Raw genomic sequence first — 14,652 nt, 5'->3', positions numbered from 1 at the left:
AAATGCACTCTAATTTGGACAATCTAACTCTTAATTATTTATAACTGTCAGTTTACTGGATAATATAATTTTTAATCTACACAAAGTCATAATATTATTCCAAAGGCATGATAAATGAAGATTTTAAGATTTCTCTATAATTGACTTTTAAAAAGTGGACAATTGTTAATTTAATTATTACTTAACCATCAGCAATAAAACAGTGTAGTCTTCATTGTGTTTGTCTTCAGTGCATCCAGTGCACAAGCATTGCTTACTCCATGGTAAACAGTAGCCAACCAACATACACAACCTTGTACCAAAAACAATAATGTTGTTGAAAATAGTTTATCTTTGGAGTTTGTAAATCAGTTAATTTACCTTCTTAATTAATTGCTAATCATCAAAGCCAGTTATCTGACACTGTTTTGTAAAATAAACCAAAAAACAAAACAAAACAAAAACAACAGCAATAAAAAAGAAAAGGGAAAGCTGTCATCATGTTTCATGTGTCTCAGACACTCATCACACATTCAGTCACATTATTCCAGTGAATAATGAATAATATCATCTATTCCCAAAAGAAGTTATTCCATTGTTGGTTAACAGTTGTTCATATTGTTGTCATTAAGCAACTGTGTGTCATTGTTAATTAGTGTTTGCTAAGGAGTGTGTGTGATTTGGATTTTTAATGTAGCTTTTAAAAAAAATCAGTCATATCGCTACAATGTCTGCAGTGTAGCAGTTTAGATTGATGTTTATCACTGGGGCATCTTGCCACAGACATGTAACATGCTGTCCGACTCACTCACATTATTGTTACACCAGGCTGACCAGTTATAACACTAACCTCTTAATGCTGAGCACCTAGTGAGGATGCTGTTAGTACCATTTTTTAAAATAGTTTTTGGTATGACTTGGCCTGGGTTCAAACTCGCAACCTCCCTCATCTGAGGAGGACACTGTAACCACTAGGCCACCGGAGCATCTGTTTGCGAAGGTGCACAGAAGCATAAAGTTAAAAGAGAAGCTTGAAGCCGTGGACAAGATTAAATTCAGTGTTTAGCATACACAACTTTCAAAATTTAGGTGTTCTTGAGTCTAAGGATGGAAGAGTAAAGAAGCCAATCCATGAGAGATAGAATGAAGATGCACGACTCGCAATGTGCATTAAAATTGGTAATTTTCTTATACAATTTATATGACTATTTGAATATCAGTTTTGTTAATTAGATTATTCATCAACACTTATTCTTATTTGAATAGTTGTTTCAGCAGTTACTAAAACAGTTGGTCCAAGAATTCCAAAGATCAATAGAACAAGGAGTTTCATTTGTTACCTTTCAGATCTCAGTTAAATCAGAGATCTTGATTTGATATCCATAGAAAGGAATATCTTTTATGCCATTTCACAGAGTCAAATTTATGCCATTTCACAGTCAGATTTATGCTATTTCACAGAGTCAAATTTAGTAGATCAAGATGACTTTAGTTTTAATTTATTTGCTCTCTGCTTGATATTTAATGTTTATAGTGGATGCTGGAGACTACTAAATGCTTTGTACATGTGAGGATTACATTCTGGTGTAAAGTGATTTATAAAAACATTCTTTGCGTTGGGTTAACAGCCCAAACAGGTTGCCTCAAAATATTCCCAGTTGCATTCCTGGCATTGTTCTGTATAATCAAGATCATGGTCATTATTACTCAAGTTGTAAATATAGCTCACCATATTTGGCAGATAATGGCTTTTAAAGTGCATTTGAAACCATATCCTTCCATATTTGGTGCACAAGAAACATGCCAATATTTAAACGTTTTAAACTCATAAACACTTGCACTAGATTATTTGCTTTGATGACTGGAGATAAAAATGAAATAATTGTATGGAATACATTTGCTGGTAGTTGGGTTGAAATAGGTCATTTGGTGCTTTCTGGGCAATTAACAGATCAATATTGCAGGGCTGATTTGAACTGCATGACAAAATCTCAATGTACCTTTGAATACCATTCTGTTAATTCAGCCCACCACAGGTGACACAAATACATATAGTATTTGAGACAAACCTAGAGGAATGTTTTGGTTGATCAGGTTCAGAGAATTTGTATGCATTTATTACACACAAGTATCTGTATTGATTAAATATTTTCTGTTCCTTTTGAGATCAATGCTACACTTAATGTATTCCCTTGTTGTGAGGGTCTTAGTACAAAATTATTCAAGATTTTCAGGTAGTTTATTATACAGTACATATCATCTGATCAGGGTCTATTGTACTTGTCTCTTTCTTAGTTGTGTATTTATACATTTAATGTTGGATGTGCCCAGGCTTTGTATGTTCAGAGGTTAAAAAGTATTACAACATTTCTTGGACAGTATATGTAAGAATGAAAAGCTCTTACAGGAAAATATTTTTTATTTATGCGAAATTCAGCTGTATGTGCAAGATAGAGTATATATTTAAGACAAGTATATATTTGGTATCCTATTTCATCCTGTCAGAACCCACTCATCCTTTGATCTGTCTTGTCATTCTTTTCTCCATCCATCCAGCCATTCTAAAAGATTGTTGTAAAATCTTAAAAGTTGGAAGAGTGTTGGAATTGTACTCAAAGGTGTGTATGTGTTTGGGTTGGTGGGTGGGGGTCGGTTTCTATGTGTCTTTGGGAAAGTCACTTACCCCCCATTTTGAACCAACAAACCATTTCACTATGGTGCCCCATACATTTAGCCCACGTTTTTTCAGAGTTTTAATAAGCCGGGTTTGTTCACATAGAAATATAGATTTAGAGAAATTTACGTTTTCATTTACATGAGTAAATGCTTCCTTGTTTTACATCAGTTCACTTTGGCAATCACACACTGTGGTAGTCACATCAGAAAGATGATTCAGATGGACTGGTGGCAATATATATATATGAGAAACACATACACACTACTTTTCATTATATTTATATTTATTATCATTGCTGGTAATGTGGATTAATTGTAGATTTCTGTTACAGTACATGTGATTGATCAAACTACTGCTATTATGATTATTATTGTTGTTATTGCTTTTTGTTATCAGTGTTATTATTATTGTTGGCTGTCTTCCAAGATGCTTGATTGTAGGATTCATGGTAGTGTATAATGAAATTGTGACCAAATTTCAGTAAAACAGACGTTATATTTTCAACCCCTATCTTTATTTCTTCTTAAAATCCCACCTACATTCAGAAGAGTCCATTTTTTGCTCAACAGAAGAGTTATGGATGGCATGTTTGTAATGCAATGTCTGTCTTGCATCACCAATCAGTTTACACAAGTTCTTATCACTACTGGATCCAACTGAGCTACTGGGGAAACTACACACATCATCACATAGTCTCTTTGGTCCTAAAAGAAGATGGTGCTGTTAGGACATCTGATATGGCTATGTCAGCAGACTTTCTGAAAATCTTGTTTTGGTTACTTGTCCTGAATGAAAAGTCATATAGACAACAGGAAGACTTCTTATGATATCTTCTTTGTCCCAATTGAATATGGCCACCACAGTAGTAATCTTGAAAACCTTGTATCACAACTCATCCTCAATGGATGGTCATTTCAGCAAACATTAGATGTGCCTTTGATGTTAATTCATGGTCACTACCATATTATTCTGCCCATCAGAAATTCTTTCTCTCTAACAACACTCGTATAAAATTATACAATAAAATTAGAAGAAATGTTCAAACTGCAGTGATACCATTCTTTGTTGCTTTTCCAAAGTCATTTTGAATCTTGAAAACCAAAACCTATACAAGATAAATTATTACAGATGGATAAAATTACTTCTGTCATATATAAAGTAAAATACATGCTTGTGGTTTCCATCAGGTACTCACCTGTCATTACTGGGGAAAAAAGAATGCCAAATATTTATAGACATAATCCATCATTTGTTATAAATAATAACAAATGCCTCAAAACATTTAACATCAGGTTTATTATTGGTTCATTATTATAATAAAGATATTTAACAGGAAGCATGTAACTGAGGTCACTGAGAATACCAGATTGGTAACCATGATATTAAGAACATGATAGATGTAGAAAAAAATAATTATGGCCAGATGAGTCATATGGATAATAATGAAGATAGGTGCAATGTAGGTAGGTGATACTTAAAGTAAAGTTGGTGAGTCAGACAATATGACGTAATAATTATAGTAAAAAGATGATGTTGAATGCTAAACATGTATCTACATGTAAGTAAACCAGACAATCAAGCTCAGCTGAAATCTTATAAATATCAGTCTGCTTACTAATCTTTGTTGTGTGCAGAAATGAAAGTGGCTGGGTCTAATTCTCAGGTGCTTGAACTCTGCTCACTAACAGAATGATGTCAGTTGAACTTAGCTTTAGCTGAGTTTTCATCCAAGTTTGGTTGAAATCAAAATATAAGTTACTGTATACTGTATTCTGAAAGTGAATAGGTCTGAAAACCAGGGGCTATAACTCTGCTGAAGAAGTAGGATGCTGATAATCAGAAGGACTGGCTCAAATTAATCCTCCGTCCATTCCTTTTTATGAAAATTAAGGGACTTAATGCATGGGGACATGGATCTGACAGGAGCTATAGGCTGTCCAGTAAGTGTTGTTGTCTGTTCCCTGGTAGAAATTCTTCAGTGCATCTTTTGCGCATGCATTCTGACTTCTATGTCTGTGGACAACCCATTCATCAGCTGGCAAAGAATATATGTTAAAAACTCCTGGTAGTATTGTTGAAGTTGGAAAGTTGTTATTATTTCTTTTATTTTCTAAGTTAATTTTTTGAAGTAAAAATGATGAGGTATCAAGCAAAGTTTTGACTTGTTATTTCACAAAATTATCAGAGCGCATACCATTATTTGTAAATTTAATAATTCTTCATTTGCCAAAGGTATTCACTATCATAATAGCATGAAAATGCTTTTCCTTGATTTAAACAATATTTTTAACAATCTGTTGGGGTATTTTTTGTCATGTAATTTTCAGATATTTAAATACTACAACAGTAAAAGTACAGGATATGCAGATATATATTTAAGCAATTTTGCAAGAATATGAAATATTGATTCTGCTCCCCTCATCCCCAAATTATATGTTGTCTCTGGGCTTGACTATATATATATATACACACACACACACACAGACTTATAAATGAAATGTTTACCTATCTGTACAGCTATAATCTGCAGAATTAACATATCCAGTGACTTGAGACATTTTGACTCGGACATTATTTATTGTCTCTCAATCTTATTACTGGTTGGAAGGAACAGTGTCACTTTACCACACACATAATAACAATGTGTGTACATTCATCAGAAACATTGTTAAATTCAACACTTGACATGGTGGGTCTTTAAAAAAAACTGCTTCACTCTTCAAATGTCACTAATTGTCAAAAATAAATAATTGTATACATCATTGTCTGCAAAGTTTGGAATGTTACACAGATCTTTGTAACAATTATTCAGTGACAATCAAGGTGATATGCAGAAGTTAGATAATCAATGATAGGGCCATCTACCTAAGGGAGGTAATTACCTTATTGAAATGTCTATACCTCTGCTTAATGTTATGATGATGCAGAATATAGACACCTAATTTCTAAATCTCATAAAAAACAAATTACTTATCAAATTTAGTTGATAATTAACGGCGGTATGATGAGGAAACAGAAATATGTGGGTCTTGCAATCAAGGGTTATAATTGCTGAATAGTATCAGAAAATGTGAAATGAAACAATGTCATGAATATTAGGCTGTTTACCAGATTTTGTTAAAATCCAATAAAATAATTAAGGCATACTGGTAGCTAAAGTGTAACGATGTTCCCTCTTGGTAAAGAGGGGTGGTTAATTAGATTTGGCTGTCATTATCTAGAGGATGACCTCCCTCAGTTTTATTGCCTGGTGTTAGTGAATAGATAGATTATAGATAGAACATCACCAGAGAACTGAGCATAACTGATGAGAAGAAATAAGATAATATCAGCCCTCATTAGATAAGAAAATAACGATTTAATCAGTGACATAAACTAATAGTGTCAGATTCAGTTCAAGTGAATTTATATTACAGAATTTCAGTAGAAGTGTTCAATAATTGATTAATTTCATCATGATAACGAGAGTGGTAAAACAAGCACAATGTCCACGCCAGATTTGCATCACTATGCATCATTTTCTGTCTCTTGTACCCCACGTCTTCCCACCTTCATGTCTATACGTTTGATCTTCTTAATCCTTTTATCCTAATTGCTCGATCTCTTATCCATAATTCTGTCCTTTGGACTGTCCCAGACTGTTCCAGAGAGCTGTTTCCCTGAATGACAAGATTACCACTCAGTCTCTATTTGTATCACCTTCTGTCTTTATATAAAATTCCCTCACTTTCGTTACTCAGAAAGCACAAAATAGCTATCTACACACAACATAAATTCTGACATAAGGTGACCCTAATGGTTAATGGTCCTTAAAAATTTAGGCTGTATTTTGAATAAGGTACATTTGTTATCTCTACTTACAAACGAGCCCTGTAATATATATCTAAGTCTGACCTAATTCGATAGGTCGTCACCCTAGTCTCACAACAACTGACCCTAAATTAACATGTGAGCGGTGCATATAACAAACATTCCCATATCTCTCTGCATACGCTACCACATGACTCCTTATTCATCCAACCTAGTCAGTTCCCCTCAAAAAGATATATGATATCAATTACTATTGCATAAGACTCACTAACTTTTAGCTCACGGCAATCCCTAACCTACAAGATTTTTTAAGTACTAAAAAATCAGATATATATATGCAATTATTATTAACTCAAGATAATCAATATCCTAGCAGACAAATGAAATTAATTCTATAACCCTATGAAATCCATCACATCTGAAAATTTGGATTGCATGCAATCAGTCAATTTTATCAATGAACTAGTAACTATAAAATTAAAGAAATAAATTACATAAACAACTCATGCATATCAACAGATTTCCTTGAAATTGAATAAATGATGCATCTTCGTCGAGATTTGAACGTGAAATCAATAGAACAAATTTGGTTATTAGGACTACTAATATTTTATTCTCTCATTATTTTTGGAGCATTTTTGGATTTGATTCTATAAAACCATAAGTTCATATCTTTTTCATTTTTATAGAATTTTTCCAGGGAAATAAATAATTGTATTTTTAAAAGCTTGTTGTTTTCACTCTTTCTTGTGTTACTGTTTATTCGAGCCTAAACAAGTGACATAAGACCCTTTTTTGGTCACCATAATTAATTCTTGGATAATAAGACAAAAGTTCAAAGAAATTAATGTAATTAGTGGGCCAAGCATTCACTGTTGTTTTTGAGGTAAATTTCAGATACTCAAAATTGATTAATCATACCTCAGTCTTAATGGATCCCTCTGAATTTGTATTAGTCTCGCTCAGCTAGACTCTTGCCTGACTTTGCAAGCTTCACCATACAACGGCTTGACAAATAATGTAGTGGGGCTCAGAGTGGCAGAGTGGTCTAAAGCACTCAACATTACAGATCACTGCCATCTCACTTTTTCTGCAGATGATCGAGTCTCGGGTTTGGCCGATGTGGTTATGTGAGAAAGGTCGTCAGTAGATTCTTGTGGATTGGTGGTTCATTCTGGGGTTTTCCCGGGTTCTTCCTCCACCAGTTATAGTGGCCACCATGTATAGCATATCTTGTGCTGACAAATGGTGTTAAACCCTACAACAAGAACACCAACAACAACAAATAATAATGTAAATTTTGACTATAACACCATAACAATCTATCAAAAGCTGGAAAAATTATTGCATTGGCTGATGAGATGAGGTCATACATTATGGTGATGAAAAGATGATGGCATGTTTCACCTAGACATGGATATTTGTACTGAGAGACACCATCTGCAATGGTAGTAGTGTTAAATTTTATCCTTGTAAGTTTTCGATACTACTGTTAACTTATGCCTAGAAATCCTTGTAAACTAGCTGAGGTGTTTTGGCCAATTTATCTTTTTCAAAGTTTTACCAAATCACCTTTTATCTGTAACATAGAACACTGAAGCATTTTACCAGACCTTATGGTGATGTTCAGAAGTCTCATTTAATTACATTTATTGGAGATTGAAGGAAAAGACATTTGTTAAACAAGGCCCAGTTTTCAAAGGTGCTCACCTTGCAGCATGGTTTCATCTTACACTTGTGTATAAACTACATGTCTGATAAAATAATCTTAAAAGATCTGACATTCTCTCCTTGTCTGCCTTTAAGTCCAAGTAAAAAGTAGAAATCTTGCCATGAATACTTTAAATGTAGTGGAGTAAGATAAGAAGCCTGCTACTGAGCTGCCCAGCTGTTGGTTGCCATGGTAACCTGACAAAAGTGGTACCTGATACTGTCAATCTTCCTGGCCAGACAGCTTCCTCTCAGCAGTGAACAAGTTGGACCTCAGCCAGAAAATCACAACATTCTAAAGTAAAAAGTAATCAGGAATTGCAACTCAAAGGACATTCTCACCCCTGCAGTGGGAATTTCTGAAAATATTCAAAATAGCTTTAATTTTCTGAGGGTAAATGTCTTAAAATGGCTGTCTGCTCAAACATATGTCAGCTCCAGAAAGAAAGATACATATCATTTCCCAATTTTGACATTGACAATATGACAATAACTTTAACACATCTAATAATAATAATAATAATAATAACAACAGCAACAACAATAATAAAAATGATGATGATGGTGATAATAACAATAAAAACACTTTTGAGGGAGCTTCCTTTTTGCCCTATGATGCATTTTGTGATAATGTTCCGGCTGTGAAAGTTTTTAGACTTCTTTAATGTGTGCAGTTGACATGACAAAATTAGTCTTTACATTATAATGATTTTGCTTTGTTTTTGTTATGTATGTCCTTTTGGAACACCTAAACTTACTTGGCATATTAAAGTCAAAATTATGCCGATGTGCTGTTACTCACAAGCAGGCATGCATGCTTACATTAAATGTCATTATGGTGGGTGGTTGGTGGAGTAGTAGAAACCAAGATGGAGTCACCCTGACATAATGCTTGCCAGTTCATATATAGAAGTTTATATTTAGAAACTTTTCACGTGCCCCTTCAGAATTATTACTAATCACGGAGGACAGACAATTTAAAGGTTAGCAAAGCCAATGGTCTAGGTGTTATATGAAATTAATACGGTGAAAGGTATAACAATTTAATAAAACGTATCACAGTACTCGACAATTACAGGACAATTTTTAAATGCAGTTGCTTCGAATCAATCCATGACCTATCCAAATTGCCAGTTATTTCATCCCATGAATTTAAAGTTGAGAGTGTTTCCTTCCCATGTCCATTCTATGTTACTCATCTGTAACTTTTGCCTTTTATTCCTTTCCCAGCTCTCCTTGTTGGTACTTTTGGTACCCTCATTTCCATTCTCGTGGCCTCCTTGTCAGTACTTTCAGTACCCTTGTTTCTGTCTCTGGCCCTTCTTCCTTGTGCAACAGTCAATCTCTGTGTGCTCTCAACATCTCCTCTCTAATCACAGTTGGCATCCATTACCACCCGGAAAGATTCCTGTGGATTAGAAGGGACGTACAGTGGTGCCGCCTTGTTAGAACAAAGGAGAATTAACACACTCTCACAGATCTTTCATCAGCATAATGGCAATTAAATCATTAGGTCAACTCATACGCTCACGTCTAAATATTCCACAGATGCTTGTTCTATAATAAAGGCTATAACAACAACAATAATATCACGACTTCTGATACATAAATATCCCTAATGCTCTATATAGTAAACTATCAACATCAACAATATTTCTATGCATTTCCTACCTTACAAATTATAAAAGACATATACAAATATAAATGCCAAATTATACATGCACACGGCCAACAATGCCTAACTCTGCACAGTCCACAACTGTATATTCAAATACAATTAAAGGTCTAACTACATGCTATTAAATTCAGATCTGCACCATGATGTAACATAGTAGCAGATTACACCATCCACTTCGATTTTATCCTAACAGCTACGTACATTAATCTTGAACATTACTAATTCGCTATATATGCTACATTATGACATGTTGATAAATTAGTTATAGATGGAACATTAAATTTTTACTAAATTAAATGCACATAATGCATAAATCTGACAACACCTAGTTAGGATGTGAGACAGATTCGGGCGAATATATTTTACCTCCGAAGCCTTTGTTTCAATCTCGTCCGAAGTTCCTAGAACTAACTTCCTCTCTTTTATTGAGCACACAACTTCAGCACTTGAAATGCAGTCTAGTGTCTCCAATTTCCCTGTGTCCTGCTCTCACCAATGTCCAAATGTGCATCAATTCTTTCACAATGGATTTAACAGAATGTCTGGCTGCACAAGAAACCTGCCCATAATTTGACATAGTTCTGATTGGATACCTGTGGTCTCTTTGAAAACAGCCTGGGGTGGTATCACTGAGGTGTTACAATGTCAGGTTTCAAGCCTAAGCCGACTGGTGACATCACAGCTAATTGCAGAGTTTCTCGCCACACAGCAAGTTTCTTCAGAGGAAGCAACCGTGAATTTGAATGGCTAATTCAAGACTGATTTTCTTTGTGTCAAAATCAGCCTAAAGTCGTAATACTATATAGCACTTATTGACATTACCCAAAGTACTTTGAATTACAAATTCTATCAGAAGACATTTAAAAACATGAGCAGGAATTTAAAAAAAAAATTCTCACACAATGTGACAAAAGTGCACAGGAATGTGATAGGCCTTATGAGTTTTGCTAAAGAAATATCGGCATAAAAGGTTGGGACTGTTTTTGAACACACAACTGTGGGATTCAGTCTGAGTTGTAAATAAGAGCCCCTAGAAGGGATTTATGCTTTTCTGTCTAATTTAAAAAGTCAGGAATCCATGATAAGTCCATATTTTCTTTCACATTTTATAAGATATCTTAAATACAATATTCAGTAAGATATGTCTATTAAGAAAAGACAAGATTCATACATATATATATATATATATATATATATGTTTTGACAGAGTTCAAAGACAAACGTGAATCTGCTGTTTGTAATTTATACCTTATATTTAAAAAATAATTGTTTTGACCTTTCCATAGGTCTCCTCAGGTGGCAGCAGCAAACCATAAGTTTATCCTTTTGATTTGCAGTGGATTTCTGCACAGATTATTTGCCAGCAAAACATATTTACACAGTATTACTGTCATCAATCATAACATTATCATATTTGCACTATGATTAAACCACTCACTTAAAGTTTATTTGTTTGGCGAAAACACTCTCTTTGTTTTGTTGATATTGATGTTGTTTTGAATTTGCTTCCACTTCCTGACTGCTGGAGTCTTTTATATGAACACAAACAGGATTTATTCTCTTAAGTTTGTCATGAGCATTAACACTCAACTTGCTTCACAGCTTGTGATAAATGCAGGCGCAAAAATCTGTGCTGACATGCCACACTTGACAATGGAAGTACATGTACCTGTGAAATTTCTATCAAATGAATGACATTTAGGTACTGCCATTTCACTGAAGCAAGATTTGTCAGCAATTCAGCTGCTGACAGTCCTCTGTAATTGTTTTACTTAATATACTTGAGAATCCCCACTCAGTTCATCAGCAATGTGTCGCTATTCTCTCTTGGTTGACCTTAAATGAAGGATCAAAGTGTCCATGTCATCATAACCAAACTGTTGCATGTCAGCCTCAAAGACAATGAATGCAGTCAAAATCACATAGTCCAGGAATCTATCATGTACATTTGTTTGAATAATCCATATATATATATATATATATATATATATATATATATATATATATATATATATATATATATATATATATATCTGGTTGCTTTGGCTGGGAAGTGATTGTTACATAATCAGCACTACAGTCAATCCCCTGAAGTGACAGCTGTTACAGTGGCTGCCAAGAAATTTATTGCTGTGGAAGCCATCATCTTCAGTGATGGCTAAAACCCATTAACATGTTGGTTCATGGCAATGTATGGTTAATCTGTCTGGAAATTGGCAAATTGTTAGTTTTCATGACTGTTATGGTAATGCTTTGACATGGCAAGTAGTGCTCTTTCAGGCAGTAAAACTGATACTTATTATTGTCTTATCTAGACATAAGTAAGTCTTCCAGTTAAAAAAAATAAATAAAATAATTTACAATAACAAACATGCATCTTTACTGTGAGAGAGAGAGAGAGAGTGAGTGAGATTGAGATTTTATAGTCATGGCAAACACATGGCATAGCAGTTTCGGGCAATATTCAAAGCATTATTAATATATATGAGTGTTCAGCTTATGCATTATACAGTTTAAGTTAAACAAAATCTCTAACTATGAATAAGGAGAAATGCTGCTTATATAAAGCTAAACCTTAACTCCTTTATTATAGGGCTAAATTTAGTTATTTCAGGTGCTATGGTATTTATATTAGTTTTAGAAGGAAAGATATATTTGTGTATAAATTTTCTAAATTCTCTACATAAATTTAATAACAGTATGTCTATGATAGAGGAGTAACTCTACAGTCACAGTTAGATTTAGAGGCAGAGATTTGGGGTCAATACTAGGTTACCAGCAGCTATTCAAATGCTATGGTGTCAAGTTACAGTCCAGAGAAATTGAAACAAAGGAGTCAGTAGAACAGTTGGAAGATGTGTTTGTAAAGCTAATTAAAATCAATTATAGCAAGTTTGCCATAATGCTTAAACATTAAAATTAGTGACCATTTGAAGGGAAATTTGAATCTCTTTTAGTAGGTATAAGGTGCTTAAAATAGAGTTGAGTAGTTTTAGTTTAATTTTGAAGTAATTTGCTCAAAAGGATAAAGTTTACAAGTAATTTCATATTCAAAATAATATTTTTATAAATTCTAACACACAGCATCAGTGGGAAAAGAGTGTGTATGGAGAGTACATATATGGCTTTATTTTGGATTACAAAATTTAGATTCTGTGCATTTTGATATGTAGATTAGAGTTAGATAAAGGGTCTGCACCTAACACAATCAGACCAGAATATTAGTTTAGAATAGGTCTTCAGGGAATGTTTTCTCTGAAGTCCGCTAGGATTGTTTAAATAACCAGGTCAAACATAGTGCAGGGAGTCAGCATGAAGAACTAGGGGCAACATACATCATTAAAGGTAGAAAAAGAAGAAACCCTCTTGCTTGTGACTAATTCCCCATAGCGCAGTGACATCAGAAAGGCGCTACTACACCTTTCTGCTGAGTTGGTTTAGGACTCTCAGTACTAATTCAGTTCCCATAGTAAACCTATGCAAACGCTATGATATTAAAAATTCAATAACTTAAAATTTTTGAGTGCTCATGATCAAACCTATATTTATCAGTATAGATGAAACCTGGATGTCAGCTTCTGTGTTGAGGAAAGGATATGAGCTGCGCCATTTTCTGGACCTGCATGTGTTTGAAACATGTGCTTTCATTTCTGCGCCAAAGAGTAAGGTGCTAATTTTAGTAATGAGTGTTCCAAACTCAAGATTGTTAAAGGACTGAAATCCCATCAGTAAAACAATGTCTCTATTTTTTTTCACTTACAGCTAGGATAAGCTCTCAAAAGATTCTTTTTCCTAAAACATAACTTACATTATTAACCAATCCTGGTCAGCCAAACCCATATATACTCTATTTTATGTTCACCCATTTCCAGGATGGTTCCCATTTTTCCATATCATTAGTACCGTGTGTCCTGTAGTCACCCTTGATATCTGATTGGTTTTGTATCTTTGCAGCTTATGAGAGCAAATAGTTTTGTTGTCATGCTTAGTATGGTCATTGAGTCTTATTGGTGTGAAGTTTTTATACCCCTAGCCACTGGTGCCCCCATTGCAGCCACTTCTTGGGTCATGTGATATTAGGCCCCAACCCCCACCCCTAGTTTATGGTGAGTTGTAGTATTACATCCTTATATTTTGTAACTGGTGCACTGTTTTTCAAATGGCATTAATGTTTATTACAGCTGGCATTAGAAGGACACAGTTGTTTAATACAGCTGCATTAGAAGGACACAGTTGTTTAATACAGCTGGCATTAGAAGGACACAGTTGTTTAATGCAGCTGGGATTTGACTTAAGTGGCAGTTAAACATAAAAACCAGAAGAAACATTTATTTAAAAGTGGATTAAAGATTAATTGGATAGAAAAATCTTTTGAAATATTTATTTAATAATTAGAAGGACTGTTTATCTTGTATTGTGTAAGCAAACATCATTAATGTTTGTATTAGAAACAAAACACCAGCTTGGTCCTATAAAAGGTTCTTGTTGCATCTGCATCCACTGGTATATCATATTGTTGCTATAACACAATTAATGATGTGATCGTAAGATTGTAAGTATTAATGAATGATCAAATCGTAAAGTTGTCTACAGGATTCTTTGAAACTAGTTGGGGGCAACACAAACTGAATCAGATAAAACTATTTTGACTAGCACCAAGTTCCAATTTATTGTAGGAATCATTATGTCCTCAAACGAAAACTCTTGATCAGATAGTTTGATTTCCATGCAGTTAGATAAGTAGGAATTGATCTAAAATAACTTCCTTGTTCCCACAACTTCATCTTGCGATCCAAGG

At 34.2% G+C, this 14,652-nt stretch overlaps 1 protein-coding gene and 1 long non-coding RNA gene across 2 annotated transcripts in view; one reads left to right on the top strand and one right to left on the bottom strand.

The window, feature by feature from the left end:
• LOC149802327 (uncharacterized) overlaps window positions 1-14,652 on the top strand; it is a 138,914-nt gene that overhangs the window by 27,145 nt on the left and 97,117 nt on the right. The gene's annotated exons all lie outside the window — the stretch shown is intronic.
• On the bottom strand, window positions 3,952-10,900 carry LOC149802328 (uncharacterized). Its single transcript, XR_016420023.1, has 3 exons — window positions 10,221-10,900; window positions 8,391-9,584; window positions 3,952-6,315 (listed from the first exon to the last, which is right to left on the bottom strand). It is a non-coding gene; the product is annotated as an uncharacterized LOC149802328 (long non-coding RNA).

This window comes from Sinohyriopsis cumingii, chromosome 3 (genome assembly GCF_028554795.1).
Source record: "Sinohyriopsis cumingii isolate HCF-2022 chromosome 3, ASM2855479v2, whole genome shotgun sequence".
NCBI classification, from domain to species: domain Eukaryota; kingdom Metazoa; phylum Mollusca; class Bivalvia; order Unionida; family Unionidae; genus Sinohyriopsis; species Sinohyriopsis cumingii.
Note: the sequence above shows the minus strand (reverse complement) of the source record. Positions and strands in the feature narration are given on the sequence as shown.